This window comes from Oncorhynchus keta, unplaced genomic scaffold, assembly GCF_023373465.1.
Source record: "Oncorhynchus keta strain PuntledgeMale-10-30-2019 unplaced genomic scaffold, Oket_V2 Un_contig_5853_pilon_pilon, whole genome shotgun sequence".
Taxonomy (NCBI): Eukaryota; Metazoa; Chordata; class Actinopteri; order Salmoniformes; family Salmonidae; genus Oncorhynchus; species Oncorhynchus keta.
This window is the reverse complement of record NW_026288545.1, coordinates 1-21,791: the sequence shown is the minus strand read 5'-3', so window position 1 is coordinate 21,791 and position 21,791 is coordinate 1. Positions and strand designations below refer to the sequence as shown.

The following is a 21,791-nucleotide window of genomic DNA, read 5'->3' as shown; positions in this document are numbered from 1 at the left end:
ACAGCCCTGCCTTTTCCACTTGTTGCCCAACCCCCCTGAACTACAGCCCTGCCTTTTCCACTTGTTGCCCAAACCCCCCTCCCCCGAATTACAGCCCTGCCTTTTCCACTTGTTGCCCAAACCCCCCTGAACTACAGCCCTGCCTTTTCCACTTGTTGCCCAACCCCCCTGAACTACAGCCCTGAGCTACAGCCCTGAACTACAGCCCTGCCTTTTCCACTTGTTGCCCAACCCCCCTGAACTACAGCCCTGCCTTTTCCACTTGTTGCCCAACCCCCCTGAACTACAGCCCTGAGCTTTTCCCTTGAACTACAGCCCTGAACTACAGCCCTGAGCTACAGCCCTGAACTACAGCCCTGCCTTTTCCACTTGTTGCCCAACCCCCCCGAACTACAGCCCTGCCTTTTCCACTTGTTGCCCAAACCCCCTGAACTACAGCCCTGCCTTTTCCACTTGTTGTCCAAACCCCCCTGAACTACAGCCCTGAGCTACAGCCCTGAACTACAGCCCTGCCTTTTCCACTTGTTGCCCCCCCCCTGAACTACAGCCCTGCCTTTTCCACTTGCTGCCCAACCCCCCTGAACTACAGCCCTGGCTTTTCCACTTGTTGCCCAACCCCCCTGAACTACAGCCCTGGCTTTTCCACTTGTTGCCCAACCCCCCCTGAACTACAGCCCTGCCTTTTCCACTTGTTGCCCAAACCCCCCTCCCCGAATTACAGCCCTGCCTTTTCCACTTGTTGCCCAAACCCCCCTGAACTACAGCCCTGCCTTTTCCACTTGTTGCCCAACCCCCCTGAACTACAGCCCTGAGCTACAGCCCTGAACTACAGCCCTGCCTTTTCCACTTGTTGCCCAACCCCCCTGAACTACAGCCCTGCCTTTTCCACTTGTTGCCCAACCCCCCCCTGAACTACAGCCCTGTCCTTGTTGCCCCCCCTTGTTGCCCCCCCCCCCTGAACTACAGCCCTGGCTTGCCACTTGTTGCCCCCTGAACTACAGCCCTGCCTTTTCCACTTGTTGCCCAAACCCCCCTCCCTGAACTACAGCCCTGCCTTTTCCACTTGTTGCCCAAACCCCCCTCCCTGAACTACAGCCCTGCCTTTTCCACTTGTTGCCCAAACCCCCCTCCCTGAACTACAGCCCTGCCTTTTCCACTTGTTGCCCAAACCCCCCTCCCTGAACTACAGCCCTGCCTTTTCCACTTGTTGCCCAAACCCCCCTCCCTGAACTACAGCCCTGCCTTTTCCACTTGTTGCCCAAACCCCCCTCCCTGAACTACAGCCCTGCCTTTTCCACTTGTTGCCCAAACCCCCAGACACAAAATAGTAGCTAGCAAGATGGAGATCTGACCAACTCACTGGACTTGTGGTTAGAGTATCCACCCTGAGATTGGAAGATTGGGAGTTTGACCCCTGGCCGAGTCATACCAAAGACTGGGAAACTGGGACCCAGTGCATCTCTGCTTGACAATCAGCATTAATGAAATAGATTGGGGGTAAATCCCTGCGATAGACTCGTTTCCTGTCCAGGGGTGTCCTGTACATCAAAACTGTCTCACTACAGAAACAGGCGATAGACTAGCGTCCTGTCCAGGGGTGCCCTGGTACATCAAGCTGTCTCACTACAGAAACAAGAGATAGACTAGCGTCCTGTCCAGGGGTGCCCTGGTACATCAAGCTGTCTCACTACAGAAACAAGAGATAGACTAGCGTCCTGTCCAGGGGTGCCCTGGTACATCAAGCTGTCTCACTACAGAAACAGGAGATAGACTAGCGTCCTGTCCAGGGGGTGTCCTGGTACATCAAAGCTGTCTCACTACAGAAACAGGAGATAGACTAGCGTCCTGTCCAGGGGGTGTCCTGGTACATCAAGCTGTCTCACTACAGAAACAGGAGATAGACTAGCGTCCTGTCCAGGGGGTGTACTGGTACATCAAGCTGTCTCACAGGATGACAGACTAACCCAGGTTTATCCCCACACAGACTGGTACAGGATGACAGACTAACCCAGGTTTATCCCCACACAGACTGGTACAGGATGACAGACTAGGTTTATCCCCACACAGACTGGTACAGGATGACAGACTAACCCAGGTTTATCCCCACACAGACTGGTACAGGATGACAGACTAACCCAGGTTTATCCCCACACAGACTGGTACAGGATGACAGACTAACCCAGGTTTATCCCCACACAGACTGGTACAGGATGACAGACTAACCCAGGTTTATCCCCACACAGACTGGTACAGGATGACAGACTAACCCAGGTTTATCCCCACACAGACTGGTACAGGATGACAGACTAACCCAGGTTTATCCCCACACAGACTGGTACAGGATGACAGACTAACCCAGGTTTATCCCCACACAGACTGGTACAGGATGACAGACTAACCCAGGTTTATCCCCACACAGACTGGTACAGGATGACAGACTAACCCAGGTTTATCCCCACACAGACTGGTACAGGATGACAGACTAACCCAGGTTTATCCCCACACAGACTGGTACAGGATGACAGACTAACCAGGTTTATCCCCACACAGACTGGTACAGGATGACAGACTAACCCAGGTTTATCCCCACACAGACTGGTACAGGATGACAGACTAACCCAGGTTTATCCCCACACAGACTGGTACAGGTATGGATGACAGACTAACCAAGGTTTATCCCCACACAGACTGGTACAGGATGACAGACTAACCCAGGTTTATCCCCACACAGACTGGTACAGGATGACAGACTCCCCCCACAGACTGGTACAGGTATGGATGACAGACTAACCCAGGTTTATCCCCACACAGACTGGTACAGGTATGGATGACAGACTAACCCAGGTTTATCCCCACACAGACTGGTACAGGTATGGATGACAGACTAACCCAGGTTTATCCCCACACAGACTGGTACAGGATGACAGACTAACCCAGGTTTATCCCCACACAGACTGGTACAGGTATGGATGACAGACTAACCCAGGTTTATCCCCACACAGACTGGTACAGGATGCCAGACTAACCCAGGTTTATCCCCACACAGACTGGTACAGGATGCCAGACTAACCCAGGTGTATCCCCACACAGACTGGTACAGGTATGGATGACAGACTAACCCAGGTTTATCCCCACACAGACTGGTACAGGTATGGATGACAGACTAACCCAGGTTTATCCCCACACAGACTGGTACAGGATGACAGACTAACCCAGGTGTATCCCCACACAGACTGGTACGGGTATGGATGACAGACTAACCCAGGTTTATCCCCACACAGACTGGTACAGGTATGGATGACAGACTAACCTCGGCACACTGGACCTTAGCGATGTACCCGTTGTTCTGGAGCTCCATCCAGTTAGCCTCGAACAGCTTGGGCCCAATCAGGAAGTTGAGATCAACGATCTTGTCGTCCTCTCGGACCAGCGTAGCGGTCAGACCCAGCTTACAGTGGGCCTGGACAATGGTCAGAACCCGACGGAACATCTTAGCTACAGGGCGAGACAACGCAGACATTATTAGATAAATGTTTTGGAAACATCACAGAAGTGAGAAACAGATTTTCTGGTGTTCGGTCAGTTAAACTCCTAAAGTTAAACTGAAAATCCCGTCTTCTCATAAAATCGACTGTAGCGTCCGAACGGTTTGGTCTACAAACTATTATGACCCCCTGTGGAAAGACGAGACTCGCACCAACACGAGCGTCTTGGGGACTCGTCTGAAGCCGGTTCAGCCGATCTGACAACTTCTGTCTGTAGCGTCCGAACGGTTTGGGCTCCACATTAATACGACCCCTGTCAGGTATACTACCCCCTCACCTGTCTCCGTCGTTACGCGCACCTGTCTCCGTCGTTACGCGCACCTGTCTCCGTCGTTACGCGCACCTGTCTCCGTCGTTACTCCGCACCCGTCTCCGTCGTTACGCGCACCTGTCTCCGTCGTTACGCGCACCTGTCTCCGTCGTTACGCACCTGTCTCCGTCGTTACGCGCACCTGTCTCCGTCGTTACGCGCACCTGTCTCCGTCGTTACGCGCACCTGTCTCCGCGTTACGCGCACCTGTCCCCGTCGTTCACGCGCACCCGTCTCCGTCGTTACGCGCACCTGTCTCCTCGTTACGCGCACCTGTCTCCGTCGTTACGCACACCTGTCTCCGTCGTTACGCGCACCTGTCTCCGTCGTTACGCGCACCTGTCTCCGTCGTTACGCGCACCTGTCTCCGTCGTCACGCGCACCTGTCTCCTCGTTACGCGCACCTGTCTCCGTCGTTACGCACACCTGTCTCCGTCGTTACGCGCACCTGTCTCCGTCGTTACGCACACCTGTCCCCGTCGTTACGCACCTGTCTCCGTCGTTACGCGCACCTGTCTCCGTCGTTTTACGCGCACCTGTCTCCGTGTTGTCCCGCACACCTGTCTCCGTCGTTACGCGCACCTGTCTCCCCGCTTACGCACCTGTCTCCATCGTTACGCGCACCTGTCTCCCTCGTTACGCGCACCTGTCTCCTCGTTACGCACCTGTCTCCGTCGTTACGCGCACCTGTCTCCGTCGTTACGCGCACCTGTCTCCGTCGTTACGCGCACCTGTCTCCGTCGTTACGCGCACCTGTCTCCGTCGTTACGCGCACCTGTCTCTGTCGTTACGCGCACCTGTCTCCCTCGTTACGCGCACCTGTCTCCCTCGTTACGCGCACCTGTCTCCCGTCTGTTACGCGCACCTGTCTCCGTCGTTACGCGCACCTGTCTCCGTCGTCACGCACCTGTCTCCCTCGTTACGCGCACCTGTCTCCGTCGTTACGCGCACCTGTCTCCGTCGTTACGCACACCTGTCTCCGTCGTTACGCACACCTGTCCCGTCGTTACGCGCACCTGTCTCCGTCGTTACGCGCACCTGTCTCCGTCGTTACGCGCACCTGTCTCCGTCGTTACGCGCACCTGTCTCCGTCGTCACGCGCACCTGTCTCCCTCGTTACGCGCACCTGTCTCCGTCGCACACCTGTCTCCGTCGTTACCACCTGTCCCCGTCGTTACGCGCACCTGTCTCCGTCGTTACGCGCACCTGTCTCCGTCGTTACACGCACCTGTCTCCGTCGTTACGCACACCTGTCTCCGTCGTTACGCGCACCTGTCCCCGTCGTTACGCGCACCTGTCTCCGTCGTTACGCACACCTGTCTCCGTCGTTACGCGCACCTGTCTCCGTCGTTACGCGCACCTGTCTCCGTCGTTACGCGCACCTGTCCCCGTCGTTACGCGCACCTGTCTCCGTCGTCACGCGCACCTGTCTCCGTCGTTACACGCACCTATCTCCGTCGTTACGCACACCTGTCTCCGTCGTTACGCGCACCTGTCTCCGTCGTTACACGCACCTGTCTCCGTCGTTACGCACACCTGTCCCCGTCGTTACACGCACCTGTCTCCCTCGTTACGCGCACCTGTCTCCGTCGTTACGCGCACCTGTCTCCGTCGTTACACGCACCTGTCTCCGTCGTTACACGCACCTGTCCCCGTCGTTACAACCTGTCCCCGTAACTTCTGACACCTGTACTCCAGAGTTACGACACCTGTCTCCGTCCACGATGGTGTCCCCGACTAACATTACGCCCCTCCTCTCCATGACCCCTGACCCCGTATACACCAGGGATGGTCCGTGGACTAACCCTAACCTGTCTCCGTACAAGCGCAACCTGTCCCCTGACCCCGTATAGCTCACCTGTCCCCGTCGTTACGCACACCTGTCTCCCTGACACCTGTCCCCGTGACCCACCTATCTCACCAGGGATGGTGTGGACTACACCTGTCCCCGTGACTTAACCATGGACCCACCTGTCTCACCAGGGATGGTGTGGACTAGACACCTGTCTCCCCTCCTAACTTAACCATGACACCTGACCTGTCACCAGGGATGGTGTGGACCTAACTCCTAACCCCCTCCTGACTTAACCACTGACCCGACACCGTATAGACTCACCAGGGATGGTGTGGACAAGACGTAACCCCTCCTAACTTAACCATGACCCCTGACCCCTATAGACTCACCAGGGATGGTGTGGACTAACCCTAACCCCTCCTGAACTTAACCATGACCCCTGACCCCGTATAGACTCACCAGGGATGGTGTGGACAAGACGTTAACCCCTCCTGTCTTAACCATGACCCCTGACCCCGTATAGACTCACCAGGGATGGTGTGGACTAACATTAACCCCTCCTAACTTAACCATGACCCCTGACCCGTATAGACTCACCAGGGATGGTGTGGACTAACATTAACCCCTCCTAACTTAACCATGACCCTGACCCCATATAGACTCACCAGGGATGGTGAGGACTAACATTAACCCCTCCTAACTTAACCATGACCCCTGACCCCGTATAGACTCACCAGCGATGGTGTGGACAAGACGTAACCCCTCCTAACTTAACCATGACCCCTGACCCCGTATAGACTCACCAGGGATGGTGAGGACTAACATTAACCCCTCCTAACTTAACCATGACCCCTGACCCCGTATACTCACCAGGGATGGTGTGGACAAGACGTAACCCCTCCTGACTTAACCATGACCCCTGACCCCGTATAGACTCACCAGGGATGGTGTGGACTAACATTAACCCCTCCTAACTTAACCATGACCCCTGACCCCGTAAAGACTCACCAGGGATGGTGTGGACTAACATTAACCCCTCCTAACTTAACCATGACCCCTGACCCCATATAGACTCACCAGGGATGGTGTGGACTAACATGAACCCCTCCTAACTTAACCATGACCCCTGACCCCGTATAGACTCACCAGGGATGGTGTGGACTAACATTAACCCCTCCTAACTTAACCATGACCCCGTAAAGACTCACCAGGGATGGTGTGGACTAACATTAACCCCTCCTAACTTAACCATGACCCCTGACCCCGTATAGACTCACCAGGGATGGTGTGGACAAGACGTAACCCCTCCTAACTTAACCATGACCCCTGACCCCGTATAGACTCACCAGGGATGGTGAGGACTAACATTAACCCCTCCTAACTTAACCATGACCCCTGACCCCGTATAGACTCACCAGCGATGGTGTGGACAAGACGTAACCCCTCCTAACTTAACCATGACCCCTGACCCCGTATAGACTCACCAGGGATGGTGAGGACTAACATTAACCCCTCCTAACTTAACCATGACCCCTGACCCCGTATAGACTCACCAGGGATGGTGTGGACAAGACGTAACCCTCCTAACTTAACCATGACCCCTGACCCCGTATAGACTCACCAGGGATGGTGAGGACTAACATTAACCCCTCCTAACTTAACCATGACCCCTGACCCCGTAAAGACTCACCAGGGATGGTGTGGACAAGACATTAACACCTCCTAACTTAACCATGACCCCTGACCCCGTATAGACTCACCAGGGATGGTGAGGACTAACATTAACCCCTCCTAACTTAACCATGACCCTGACCCCGTATAGACTCACCAGGGATGGTGTGGACTAACATTAACCCCTCCTAACTTAACCATGACCCCTGACCCCGTATAGACTCACCAGGGATGGTGAGGACTAACATTAACCCCTCCTAACTTAACCATGACCCCTGACCCCAAAGACTCACCAGGGATGGTGTGGACTAACCCTAACCCCTCCTGACTTAACCATGACCCCTGACCCCGTATAGACTCACCAGGGATGGTGTGGACTAACCCTAACCCCTCCTGACTTAACCATGACCCCTGACCCCGTATAGACTCACCAGGGATGGTGAGGACTAACATTAACCCCTCCTAACTTAACCATGAACCCCTGACCCCATATAGACTCACCAGGGATGGTGTGGACTAACCCTAACCCCTCCTGACTTAACCATGACCCCTGACCCCGTATAGACTCACCAGGGATGGTGTGGACTAACCCTAACCCCTCCTGACTTAACCATGACCCCTGACCCCGTATAGACTCACCAGGGATGGTGTGGACTAACCCTAACCCCTCCTGACTTAACCATGACCCCTGACCCCGTATAGACTCACCAGGGATGGTGTGGACAAGACGTAACCCCTCCTAACTTAACCATGACCCCTGACCCCGTATAGACTCACCAGGGATGGTGTGGACTAACACTAACCCCTCCTAACTTAACCATGACCCCTGACCCCGTATAGACTCACCAGGGATGGTGTGGACTAACCCTAACCCCTCCTGACTTAACCATGACCCCTGACCCCGTATAGACTCACCAGGGATGGTGTGGACTAACCCTAACCCCTCCTGACTTAACCATGACCCCTGACCCCGTATAGACTCACCAGGGATGGTGTGGACTAACCCTAACCCCTCCTGACTTAACCATGACCCCGTATAGACTCACCAGGGATGGTGTGGACTAACCCTAACCCCTCCTGACTTAACCATGACCCCTGACCCCGTATAGACTCACCAGGGATGGTGTGGACTAACCCTAACCCCTCCTGACTTAACCATGACCCCTGACCCCGTATAGACTCACCAGGGATGGTGTGGACTAACCCTAACCCCTCCTGACTTAACCATGACCCCTGACCCCGTATAGACTCACCAGGGATGGTGTGGACACCTCATCCAGGATGATGAGACCCCACTCCTGGGACCTCATCCATTCCATCACCTCTCTGCCTCCCAAGACCCTTGGTGGTGTGTCCCAACATGGATGTACTGATGGCCACCGAGCCCCAATCGGCTTCAAAAACAAAACAAAAAAATTGTCAAACTTCATTTAAAAGTGATTTTAAAACCCAACCCCTTTGAAACTAAAACAAGAACTTGAAATTAATAAATCAAAGCAAACAAGAAGCAGTAAAAAGAGATCATTATTTTTTATTTTTTTATTATACCTTTATTTAACCAGGCAAGTCAGTTAAGAACAAATTCTTATTTTCAATAATGGTCTAGGAACAGTGGGTTAACTGGTGTGGACTAACATTAACCTGGTCCTAGGAACTGGGTAACTGGTCTAGGAACCCAAAGACTCACCAGGGATGGTCTGGAACAGTGGGTTAACCCTCTAGGAACCATGAACCCTAGGAACCCGTGGGTTAACTCACCAGTGGATGGTCTAGGAACAGTGGGTTAACTGGTCTAACTTAACAGTGGGTTGACCCTGAACCCATTGACTCACCTAGGAACAGTGGTGACTGGTCTAAACATGGGTTAACCCCTCTAGGAACAGTGGGTTGACTGGTCTAGGAACAGTGGGTTAACTGGTCTAGGAACAGTGGGTTAACTGGTCTAAACAGTGGGTTAACTGGTCTATGAACAGTGGGTTAACTGGTGGAACAGTGGGTTAACCCCCTCTAGGAACAGTGGGTTAACTGGTCTAGGAACAGTGGGTTAACTGGACCCCATAGACTAGGAACAGTGGGGTTAACTGGTCTAGGAACAGTGGGTTAACTGGTCTAAACAGTGGGTTAACTGACCTAGGAACAGTGGGTTAACTGGTCTAGGATGGTGGGTTAACTGGTCTAAACAGTGGGTTAACTGGTCTAGGAACAGTGGGTTAACTGGTCTAGAACAGTGGATGGTCTAGGAACAGTGGGTTAACTGGTAGGAACCTCCTGGGTTAACTGGTCTAGGAACAGTGGGTTAACTGGTCTAGAACAGTGGGTTAACTGGTCTCAGGATGAGTGGGTTAACTGGTCTAGGAACATTAATGGTCTAGGAACAGTGGGTTAACTGGTCTAGGAACAGTTGGTTAACTGGTCCCAACATGCTTAACTGGTCTAGGAACAGTGGGTTAACTGGTCTAGGAACAGTGGGCTTAAAAAACTAAACAGTGGGTTAACTGGTCAAGGACAGTTAGTTAACTGGTTTAAAGCAGTGGGTAAACTAGAACAAGAACTTGGGTTAATGGTCAAAGCAACAGTGAAGCTGTCTAGGAACAGTATTTTTACTTTTCTAGGAACAGTGGGTTGACTTTAAACAGGCAAGTGGTTAGGAACAAATGGGTTATTTGGTCTAGGAACAGTGGGTTAACTGCCTGTTCAGGGGCAGAACGACAGACTTGTACCTTGTCAGTTTGAACTTGCAACCTTCCGGTTACTAGTCAAACGCTCTAACTACTAGGCTACCCTGCCACACAGAGGCTGTTGAAAGGCCGAGTTGAGAAAGGGGATTTTAAAAAGCTCAAAACACAGAGGCTGTTGAAAGGCCGAGTTGAGAAAGGGGATTTTAAAAAGCTCAAAACACAGAGGTCCTGGTTGAAAGGCTCTTACCTTGTCCTGGTGTTAGTGAAATGCGCTCTTAACACAGTCCTGGTGTTGAAAGGCTCTTACCTTGTCCTGAGAAAGGGGGATTTTAAAAAGCTCAATGGTGTTTGCTATATGCGTCTCTTACCTTGTCCTGGTGTTAGTGATATATGCGTCTCTTACCTTGTCCTGGTGTTAGTGATGATAGTAGAACCTTGTCCTGGTGTTAGTGATATATGCGTCTCTTACCTTGTCCTGGTGTTAGTGATATATGCGTCTCTTACCTTGTCCTGGTGTTAGTGATATATGCGTCTCTTACCTTGTCCTGGTGTTAGTGATATATGCGTCTCTTACCTTGTCCTGGTGTTAGTGATATATGCGTCTCTTACCTTGTCCTGGTGTTAGTGATATATGAGTCTCTTACCTTGTCCTGGTGTTAGTGATATATGCGTCTCTTACCTTGTCCTGGTGTTAGTGATATATGAGTCTCTTACCTTGTCCTTGGCATCGGAGGTAAAGCGGCAGATCTGAGAGTCGTCGATGGTCGACCACATCTTAAACTGAGCCTTCCACTGTTCTACTGACACAGAGCTGTTACCCAGGACCAGGCAGCGCTTACGGACCGTACAGGCTGCCGTTACCCCTACTAGAGACTTCCCAGCACCTGGGGAGAGGAGGAGAGATGGGGAGAGATGGAGGAGGAGATGGGGACAGGAGGAGAGATGGGGACAGGAGGAGAGATGGAGGGGAGAGGAGGAGAGATGGAGGACAGGAGGAGAGGGGGAGGGAGGAGAGATGGAGGGGAGGAGGAGAGGGGGGGGAGAGATGGGGACAGGAGGAGAGATGGAGGACAGGAAGAGAGATGGAGAGGGGGTAGGAGGAGAGATGGAGAGGGGGAGGAGGAGAGATGGGGACAGGAGGAGATGGAGATGGAGGAGGGGACAGGAGGAGAGATGGAGGACAGGAGGAGAGATGGAGGGGGATGGAGGACAGGAGGGAGAGGGGGTAGGAGGAGATGGAGAGGGGGTAGGAGGAGAGATGGGGACAGGAGAGAGATGGAGAGGGGGTAGGAGGAGAGATGGAGAGGGGGTAGGAGGAGAGATGGAGACAGGAAGGAGATGGAGAGGGGTAGGAGGAGAGATGGAGAGGGGGTAGGAGGAGAGAGATGGAGGGGGGGTAGGAGGAGAGATGGGGGAGGGAAAGGAGGAGAGATGGAGGGGGTAGGAGGAGAGATGGGGAGGGTAAGGAGGAGAGATGGAGGGGGAGGAGGAAGGAGGAGAGATGGAGGGGGTAGGAGGAGAGATGGAGAGGGGGTAGGAGGAGAGGGGGTAGGAGGAGAGATGGAGAGGGGGTAGGAGGAGAGATGGAGGGGGTAGGAGGAGAGATGGGGAGGGGGAGGAGGAGAGATGGAGGGGGTAGGAGGAGAGGGGTAGGAGAGATGGAGGGGGTAGGGAGGAGAGATGGGGAGGAGAGGAGGAGAGATGGAGGGGGTAGGAGGAGAGATGGACAGGGGGTAGGAGGAGAGATGGAGGGGGTAGGAGGAGAGATGGGGAGGGAAAGGAGGAGAGATGGAGGGGGTAGGAGGAGAGATGGGGACAGGGGAGGAGGGGAGATGGAGAGGGTAGGATGAGAGATGGAGGAGGAGGAGAGGAGGAGAGATGGAGGGGGGTAGGAGGAGAGATGGGGAGGGAAAGGAGGAGAGATGGAGGGGGGTAGGAGGAGAGGAGGAGAGATGGAGGGGGTAGGAGGAGAGATGGGGAGGGAAAGGAGGAGAGATGGAGAGGGGTAGGAGGAGGAGGAGAGGTGGAGGGGGTAGGAGGAGATGGGGAAAGGAGGAGAGATGGAGGGGGTAGGGAGAATGGGGACAGGAGGAGAGGGGGGGTGGAGGGGGGGAGGAGGAGAGATGGGGGGGAATGGGGAGGAGGAGAGATGGAGGGGGTAGGAGGAGTAATGGGGACAGGAGGAGAGATGGAGGGGGTAGGAGGAGTAATGGGGACAGGAGGAGAGATGGAGGGGGTAGGAGGAGTAATGGGGACAGGAGGAGAGATGGAGGGGGTAGGAGGAGTAATGGGGACAGGAGGAGAGATGGAGGGGGTAGGAGGAGTAATGGGGACAGGAGGAGAGATGGAGGGGTAGGAGGAGTAATGGGGACAGGAGGAGAGATGGAGGGGGGTAGGAGGAGTAATGGGGACAGGAGGAGAGATGGAGGGGGGTAGGAGGAGTAATGGGGACAGGAGGAGAGATGGAGGGGGGTAGGAGGAGTAATGGGGACAGGAGGAGAGATGGAGGGGGTAGGAGGAGTAATGGGGACAGGAGGAGAGATGGAGGGGGGTAGGAGGAGTAATGGGGACAGGAGGAGAGATGGAGGGGGTAGGAGGAGTAATGGGGACAGGAGGAGAGATGGAGGGGGGTAGGAGGAGTAATGGGGACAGGAGGAGAGATGGAGGGGGGTAGGAGGAGTAATGGGGACAGGAGGAGAGATGGAGGGGGTAGGAGGAGTAATGGGGACAGGAGGAGAGATGGAGGGGGAGGAGTAGGAGGAGTAATGGGGACAGGAGGAGGAGATGGAGGGGGTAGGAGGAGTAATGGGGACAGGAGGAGAGATGGGGGGGGTAGGAGGAGTAATGGGGACAGGAGGAGAGATGGAGGGGGGGTAGGAGGAGTAATGGGGACAGGAGGAGAGATGGAGGGGGGTAGGAGGGGTAATGGGGACAGGAGGAGAGATGGAGGGGGGTAGGAGGAGTAATGGGGACAGGAGGAGAGAGGGAGGGGGGGAGTAATGGGGACAGGAGGAGAGATGGAGGGGGGGTAGGAGGAGTAATGGGGACAGGAGGAGAGATGGAGGGGGGGTAGGAGGAGTAATGGGGACAGGAGGAGAGATGGAGGGGGGGTAGGAGGAGTAATGGGGACAGGAGGAGAGATGGAGGGGGGGGTAGGAGGAGTAATGGGGACAGGAGGAGAGATGGGGGGGGTAGGAGGAGTAATGGGGACAGGAGGAGAGATGGAGGGGGGTAGGAGGAGTAATGGGGACAGGAGGAGAGATGGAGGGGGGGTAGGAGGAGTAATGGGGACAGGAGGAGAGATGGAGGGGGTAGGAGGAGTAATGGGGAGAGGAGGAGAGATGGAGGGGGGGTAGGAGGAGTAATGGGGACAGGAGGAGAGATGGAGGGGGGGTAGGAGGAGTAATGGGGACAGGAGGAGAGATGGAGGGGGGTAGGAGGAGTAATGGGGACAGGAGGAGAGATGGAGGGGGTAGGAGGAGTAATGGGGAAAGGAGGAGAGATGGGGGGGTAGGAGGAGTAATGGGGAAAGGAGGAGAGATGGAGGGGGTAGGAGGAGTAATGGGGAAAGGAGGAGAGATGGAGGGGTAGGAGGAGTAATGGGGAAAGGAGGAGGAGAGATGGAGGGGGTAGGAGGAGTAATGGGGAAAGGAGGAGAGATGGAGGGGGAGGAGTAGGGGAAAGGAGTAATGGGGAAAGGAGGAGAGATGGAGGGGGTAGGAGGAGTAATGGGGACAGGAGGAGAGATGGAGGGGGTAGGAGGAGTAATGGGGAAAGGAGGAGAGATGGAGGGGGTAGGAGGAGTAATGGGGAAAGAAGGAGAGATGGGGGTGGGTAGGAGGAGTAATGGGGACAGGAGGAGAGATGGAGGGGGTAGGAGGAGTAATGGGGACAGGAGGAGAGATGGAGGGGGGAGGGGTAGGAGGAGTAATGGGGACAGGAGGAGAGATGGAGGGGGATAGGAGGAGTAATGGGGACAGGAGGAGAGATGGAGGGGGGTAGGAGGAGTAATGGGGACAGGAGGAGAGATGGAGGGGGTAGGAGGAGTAATGGGGACAGGAGGAGAGATGGAGGGGGGGTAGGAGGAGTAATGGGGACAGGAGGAGAGATGGAGGGGGGGTACGAGGAGTAATGGGGACAGGAGGAGAGATGGGGGGGTAGGAGGAGTAATGGGGACAGGAGGAGAGATGGAGGCGGGGTAGGAGGAGTAATGGGGACAGGAGGAGAGATGGAGGGGGTAGGAGGAGTAATGGGGACAGGAGGAGAGATGGAGGGGGGGTAGGAGGAGTAATGGGGACAGGAGGAGAGAATACAGTAAAAACAATTTAAATACAGTAACAATTAAATTACTTACTACAAGATAAATATGATCACACTATGTGACAATACCGGCACTAATTAATATAACAGCCGACAGACAGTTTTCTCCAATAAGTCCATGGAGCAGACAAGAGACTACAACATATCCACCTATCCATATCCACCTGTTTCAAATTCAGCTGTAAGAGCCAAGTGATTTGCTGGGAGGATTTGGAGCAGAGAGCTCAGAGACTGGGCATTCTGGCACGACAAGGTCGCAGGACCCCTTACAACGAACGATAAGAGAGCGTTTCGTACACCAAAATGTCAGTCAGGAACCAGAATCCCCAAATATGGTACTTAAGGTCTAATTAAAGGCCTAACCTTTCCAAGGCTCTTAGGGTTTCTAGGAATTAGGAGAGGCATGTTCTGTGAGTAAGAGGTTTAGAGAAAGCCCACTTGATACGGATGGTCATTAAGGCTTTCTAGAAATCTCTAAGGCTGTCCGGAACAGCCACAGAAGACATGTTAGTTCTTGTGTAAAGCTCAACGACTCATTGGCCCGTTTCCAGAAGTCATTAATCCCCCTGGTCACACCGACGCCCCCTGGTTACACCGACGCCTCCTGGTCACAACGAGGCCCCCTGGTCACACCGAGGCCCCCTGGTCACACCGACGCCCCCTGGTCACACCGACGCCCCCTGGTCACACCGACGCCCCCTTGCCCCCTGGTCACACCGGCGTCCCCCCGGTCACACCGACGCCCCCTGGTCACACCGAGGCCCCCTGGTCACACCGACGCCCCCTGGTCACACCGACGCCCCCTGGTCACAACGACGCCCCCCTGGTCACACCGAGGCCCCCTGGTCACACCGACGCCCCTGGTCACACCGACGCCCCCTGGTCACACCGAGGGCCCCTGGTCACACCGACGCCCCCTGGTCACACCGAGGCCCCCTGGTCACACCAGACGGCGCCCCTGGTCACACCGACGCCCCCTGGTCACACCCGCCCCCTGGACACACCGACGCCCCTGGTGACACCGACGCCTCCTGGTCACACCGACGCCCCCTGGTCACACCGACGCCCCCCTGGACACACCGACGCCCCCTGGTCACACCGAGGCCCCCTGGTCACACCGACGCCCCCCTGGTCACACCGAGGCCCCCTGGTCACACCGACGCCCCCTGGACACACCGACGCCCCCTGGTGACACCGACGCCTCCTGGTCACACCGACGCCCCCTGGTCACACCGACGCCCCTGGTCACACCGACGCCCCCTGGACACACCGACGCCCCTGGACACACCGCGCCCCCTGGACACACCGAGCCCCCTGGACACACCGACGCCCCCTGGTCACACCGACACCCCCTGGTCACACCGACTCCCCCTGGACACACCGACGCCCCTGGTCACACCGACGCCCCTGGTCACACTGACGCCCCTGGTCACACCGACTCCCCTGGACACACCGAGCCCCCCGGTCACACCGACGCCCCCTGGTCACACTGACGCCCCCTGGTCACACTGACGCCCCTGGTCACACCGACTCCCCCTGGACACACCGACGCCCCTGGTCACACCGACTCTGTATTTTTAGCGTTGCACCTTAACACAGAGGGTTGTAGCGTTGCCCTGGGAAGCACCTTAACACAGAGGGGTTGTAGCGTTGCCCTGGGAAGCACCTTAACACAGAGGGGTTGTAGCGTTGCCCTGGGAAGCACCTTAACACAGAGGGGTTGTAGCGTTGCCCTGGGAAGCACCTTAACACAGAGGGGTTGTAGCGTTGCCCTGGGAAGCACCTTAACACAGAGGGGTTGTAGCGTTGCCCTGGGAAGCAAGTTCAGGGAGCGAATAATTTAATAAATAAACTAAACATAATACAAACAGGAAACACGAACAACGCACAGACAACAATCTCACCTTCCTACCACTCTCTCTCACTCTCTACCTCCCCCTCTCTCTCACTCTCTACCTCCCCCTCACTCTCTCCCTCCCCTCCCCTCTCTCTCTCTCTCCACCTCCCCTCTCTCTCTCCCTCCCCCTCCCAGTCTCTCTCTCCTCCACCTCCCCACTCTCCTCCACCTCCCACTCTCTCCTCCACCTCCCCTCTCTCTCTCTACCTCCCACTCTCTCTCTCTCTCTACCACCCTCTCTCTCTCACTCTCTACCTCCCACTCTCTCTCACTCTCTACCTCCCACTCTCACTCTCTCCCTCCCCTCCCTCTACCTCCCTCTCCTCCACCTCCCACTCTCTCTCTCTCCACCTCCCACTCTCTCTCTCTCCCTCCCCTCCCAGTCTCTCTCTCCTCCACCTCCCAGTCTCTCCTCCACCTCCCACTCTCTCCTCCACCTCCCACTCTCTCTCTCTACCACCCACTCTCTCTCACTCTCTACCTCCCACTCTCTCTCCTCTCTACCTCCCCTCTCCTCTCTCTCTCTCTCTACCCCCCTCTCCTCCACCCTCCTCCCACCCCTCCCTCTCTCTCTCTCTCTACCCCCCTCTCCTCCACCTCCCACTCTCTCTCTCTCCCTCCCCCTCCCAGTCTCTCTCTCCCTCCACCTCCCCACTCTCTCCTCCACCTCCCCTCTCTCCTCCACCTCCCTCTCTCCTCCACCTCCCACTCTCTCTCTCTACCTCCCACTCTCTCTCTCCTCTCTACCTCCCCCTCTCACTCTCTCTCTCTCTACCCCCCCCTCTCCTCCACCCTCCTCCCACCCCTCCCTCTCTCTACCCCCCTCTCCCTCCACCCTCCTCCACCCCTCCCTCTCTCTCTCTCTCTCTACCCCCCCCTCCTCCACCCTCCTCCACCCCCCTCCCTCTCTCTCTCTCTCTCTACCCCCTCTCCTCCACCCTCCTCCACCCCTCCCTCTCTCTCTCTCTACCTCCCCCTCCCACTCTCTCTCTCTACCTCTCTCTCTCTCTCTACCCCCCTCTCCTCCACCCTCCTCCACCCCTCCCTCTCTCCCCCTCCCTCTTACCACAGGTAGTACGATGACTCCCGAGCGGGCACGCCCTCTCTCTCTACCCCCCCCTCCTCCCCCTCCCTCTCTCTCCCCCTCCCTCTTACCACAAGGTAGTACGATGACTCCCGAAAGGGCACGGCGTTACCAAACATCTTTCGGAGGCTCTTCTCCTGGTAAGGCCTGAGTACAGCTGTGGCCTTCAGGTCCATGTTGATGTCAGGGTTCACCGTGTCGTTGCGGAAGTCGTACTCGGCCAGTAGAGGATACTCCATATTAATACACCTCTTCTGAAGCTCTTCAATCATCTCCTGGAGGGCAGGGAGGATTAGAGGAGACGTGAGAGACAGCGTGTGTGTGTGTGTGTGTGGTAACAACAGAGAGTAAGGAGAGATGGCAGACTGTAAATAGTAGGGCCCACACTTCATTAGGCCACAGGCCACACTTCATTAAGGGCCGAGGGCCCACAACTCATTAAGGGGGCCTGGGGGAGCAGCAGGACCACAAGCGTTGTCAGAGGTGCGGGGGGTGGGGGGGCAAAGACCACATGCCGTTGTCAGAAGGCGGGGGGGGATTTTAATGGAGGACCACAATTCATTAAGGGGCCGAGGGCCCAACAATTCATTAGGGGCCACAGACCCAAACTTCATTAAGGGGCCACAGACCCAAACTTCATTAAGGGCCACAGGGCCCACAATTCATTAAGGGGCCACAGGGCCCACAATTCATTAAGGGGCCACAGGCCCACACTTCATTCAGGGGCCACAGGGCCCACAACTCATGGGGGCCACAGGGCCCACAATGAATTAAGGGGCCACAGGTCCCACAATTCATTAAGGTGCCACAGGGCCCACAATGAATTAAGGGGCCACAGGGCCCAAACTTCATTCAGGGCCACAGGTCCCACAATTCATTAAGGGGCCACAGGGCCCAAACTTCATTAAGGGGCCACAGGGCCCACACTTCATTAAGGGGCCACAGGGCCCACAATTCGTGGGGCCACAGGGCCCACAATTCATTAGGGGCCACAGGGCCCACAATTCATTAAGGGGCCACAGGGCCCACACTTCATTCAGGGGCCACAGGGCCCACAACTCATTAAGGGGCCACAGGGCCCACAATGAATTAAGGGGCCACAGGTCCCACAATTCACAGAAGGCCACAGGGCCCTAATTCACCAGGGGCCACAGGGCCCAAACTTCATTCAGGGCCACAGGTCCCACAATTCAGTAAGGGGCCACAGGGCCCAAACTTCAGTAGGGCCACAGGGCCCACACTTCATTAAGGGGCCCACAGGGCCCACACTTCATTCAGGGGCCACAGGGCCCACACTTCATTCAGGGGCCACAGGGCCCACAATTCATTAAGGGGCCACATGGCCCAAAATTCATTAAGGGGCCACAGGGCCCACACTTCACAGGCCACAGGGCCCACAACTCATTAAGGGGCCACAGGGCCCACAATTAATTAAGGGGCCACAGGGCCCACAATTCATTAGGGGCCACAGGGCCCAACAATTCATTAAGGGGCCACAGGGCCCAACTTCATTAAGGGGCCACAGGGCCCACACTTCATTCAGGGGCCACAGGGCCCAACAATTCATTAAGGGGCCACAGGGCCCACACTTCATTCAGGGGCCACAGGGCCCAAGAAACCATTAGAGGGCCACAGGGCCCACAATTCATTAAGGGCCACAGGGCCCACACTTCATTAAGGGGCCACAGGGCCCACACTTCATCAAGGGGCCACAGGGCCCAAGAATTCATGTGGGCCACAGGGCCCAGCAGTTTCCAAGTCACACAACCAAACCTGTCGGATCTCGAAGGACACGGTCTGCGTCTCCTCCTCCTCCTTCCTCCTTGTCCATCTGTTCATAGTAGCTGAATATGTCCTCTGGTACCTGGGTGGCTCCTGGCGTCTGGCCCTCAGGGGCCCCTGCTGACGTGGAGGCCCCTGCTCCGTTGTCCTGGAGGGGACTTAGAGATCTGGAAGGGGTTGGAGGTTACATCAGCCACAGGCTTTAACATACGCGTGCGTGCGTGCGTGCGTGCGTGCGTGCGTGCGTGCGTGCGTGTGTGTGTGTGTGTGTGTCTGTCTGTCTGTCTGTGTCTGTCTGCCTGCCTGCGTGCGTGTCTGTGTGTGTGTCTGTGTGTGTGTGTGTGTGTGTGTGCGTGTGTCTGTGTGTGTCTGTGTGTGTGTGTGTGCTGTGTGTCTGTGTGTGTGTGTGTGTGTGTGTGTGTGGTGTGTGTTAGCTGTTGTGTGTGACTTGCTGTGTGTCGACCTCAGTGATGAGCTCGGTGTCTGTCCCCTCTGTGTGTATATGTCTGTCTGTCTCTGATCACACTGTCTGTCTGAAGAAGACGCTGTCTGTCTGTCTCTGGGAACGCACTCTCCACAAAGTGTGTGACACACACACACACACACAGCTGTTCACACACACTGACTTGCTGACACAGACCTCAGTGACAGACACAGACACAGACACAGACACAGACACAGACACAGACACAGACACAGACACACAGACACAGACTGGATCACCACAGACACGCACACTCCACACAGACCAGACACAGACACAGACACAGACACAGACAGACACAGACAGACACAGACACACAGACACACAGACACACAGACACACACACAGACACACACACACACACACACACACACACACACATAAAACATGTATGTACACACACACACACACACACACATAAATAAAACATGTATGTAGAGCGGTGAATATATATATATATATAAATGTGTTGTCTTGTTGTATATATATACAGTGCCTTGCGAAAGTATTCGGCCCCTTGAACTTTGCGACCTTTTTGCCACATTTCAGGCTTCAAACATAAAGATATAAAACTGTATTTTTTGTGAAGAATCAACAACAAGTGGGACACAATCATGAGTGAACGACATTTATTGGATATTTCAAACTTTTTAACAAATCAAAAGCTGAAAAAAATTGGGGCGTGCAAAATTATTCAGCCCCTTTACTTTCAGTGCAGCAAACTCTCTCAGAAGTTCAGTGAGGATCTCTGAATGATCCAATGTTGACCTAAATGACTAATGATGATAAATACAATCCACCTGTGTGTAATCAAGGCTCCATATAAATGCACCTGCACTGTGATAGTCTCAGAGGTCCAGTGCAAGCGCAGAGAGCATCATGAAGAACAAGGAACACACCAGGCAGGTCAAGATACTGTTTGTGAAGAAGTTTAAAGGCGGTTTTGGATACAAAAATATTTCCCAAGCTTTAAACATCCCAGGAGCACTGTGCAGCGATAATATTGAAATGGAAGGAGTATCAGACCACTGCAAATCTGCAAGACCTGGCCGTCCCTCTGGCTTTCAGCTCTTACAAAGGAAGACTGATCAGAGATGCAGCCAAGAGGCACATGATCTACTCTGGATGAACTGCAGAGATCTACAGCTGAGTGGAGACTCTGTTCATAGGACAACAATCAGTCGTATATTGCACAAATCTGGCCTTTATGGAAGAGTGGCAGAAGAAAGCCATTTCTTAAAGATATCCATAAAAGTGTTGTTTAAGTTTGCCACAAGCCACCTGGGAGACACACCAAACATGTGGAAGAAGTGCTCTGGTCAGATGAAACCAAAATTGAACTTTTGGCAACAATGCAAAGCGTTATGTTTGGCGTAAAAAAGCAACACAGCTCATCACCTGAACACATCATCCCCACTGTCAAACATGGTGGTGGCAGCATCATGGTTTTGGGCCTGCTTTTCAGCAGGGACAGGGAAGATGGTTAAAATTGATGGGAAGATGGATGGAGCCAAATACAGGACCATTCTGGAAGAAAACCTGATGGAGTCTGCAAAGACCTGAGACTGGGACGGAGATTTGTCTGCCAACAAGACAATGATCCAAAACATTAAGCAAAATCTACAATGGAATGGTTCAAAAATAAACATATCCAGGTGTTAGAATGGCCAAGTCAAAGTCAGACCTGAATCAATCAATCTGTGGAAAGAACTGAAAACTGCTGTTCACAAATGCTCTCCATCAACCTCATGTCAGTCTCTCGATGTACCAAAACTGATAGAGACATACCCCAGCGACTTACAGCTGTAATCGCAGCAAGTGGCGCTACAAAGTATTAACTTAAGGGGCTGAATAATTTTGCACGCCCAATTTTCAGTTTTTGATTTGTTAAAAAGTTTGAAATATCCAATAAATGTCGTTCCACTTCATGATTGTGTCCCACTTGTTGTTGATTCTTCACAAAAAATACAGTTTTATATCTTTATGTTTGAAGCTGAAATGTGGCAAAAGGTCGCAAAGTTCAAGGGGGCGAATACTTTACTAGGCACTGTATATATTAATGAGTTGTCTCAGCCTACCGGTTGTGTATATATATATATATATATATTTAATGAGTTGTCTCCAGCCTACCGGTTGTGTATATATATATATATATATATTAATGAGTTGTCTCAGCCTACCGGTTGTGTATATATATATATATTAATGTGTTGTCTCAGCCTACC

At 54.3% G+C, this 21,791-nt stretch overlaps 1 long non-coding RNA gene and 1 pseudogene across 7 annotated transcripts; one reads left to right on the top strand and one right to left on the bottom strand.

Annotated features, from left to right (window-relative positions):
• Positions 1-19,249, bottom strand: part of LOC127925567 (general transcription and DNA repair factor IIH helicase subunit XPB-like) — a 53,362-nt pseudogene extending 34,113 nt beyond the window's left edge.
• Positions 1,767-3,301, top strand: LOC127925568 (uncharacterized). Of its 7 annotated transcripts, none has more exons than XR_008121375.1 (5): positions 1,767-2,012; positions 2,272-2,491; positions 2,535-2,715; positions 2,894-3,030; positions 3,124-3,301. It is a non-coding gene; the product is annotated as an uncharacterized LOC127925568 (long non-coding RNA). The 7 variants fall into 7 exon arrangements; XR_008121380.1 differs by having other exon boundaries at positions 2,894-3,074; XR_008121377.1 differs by having other exon boundaries at positions 2,360-2,491; positions 2,894-3,301.
• Positions 19,250-21,791: the final 2,542 nt, after the last annotated feature.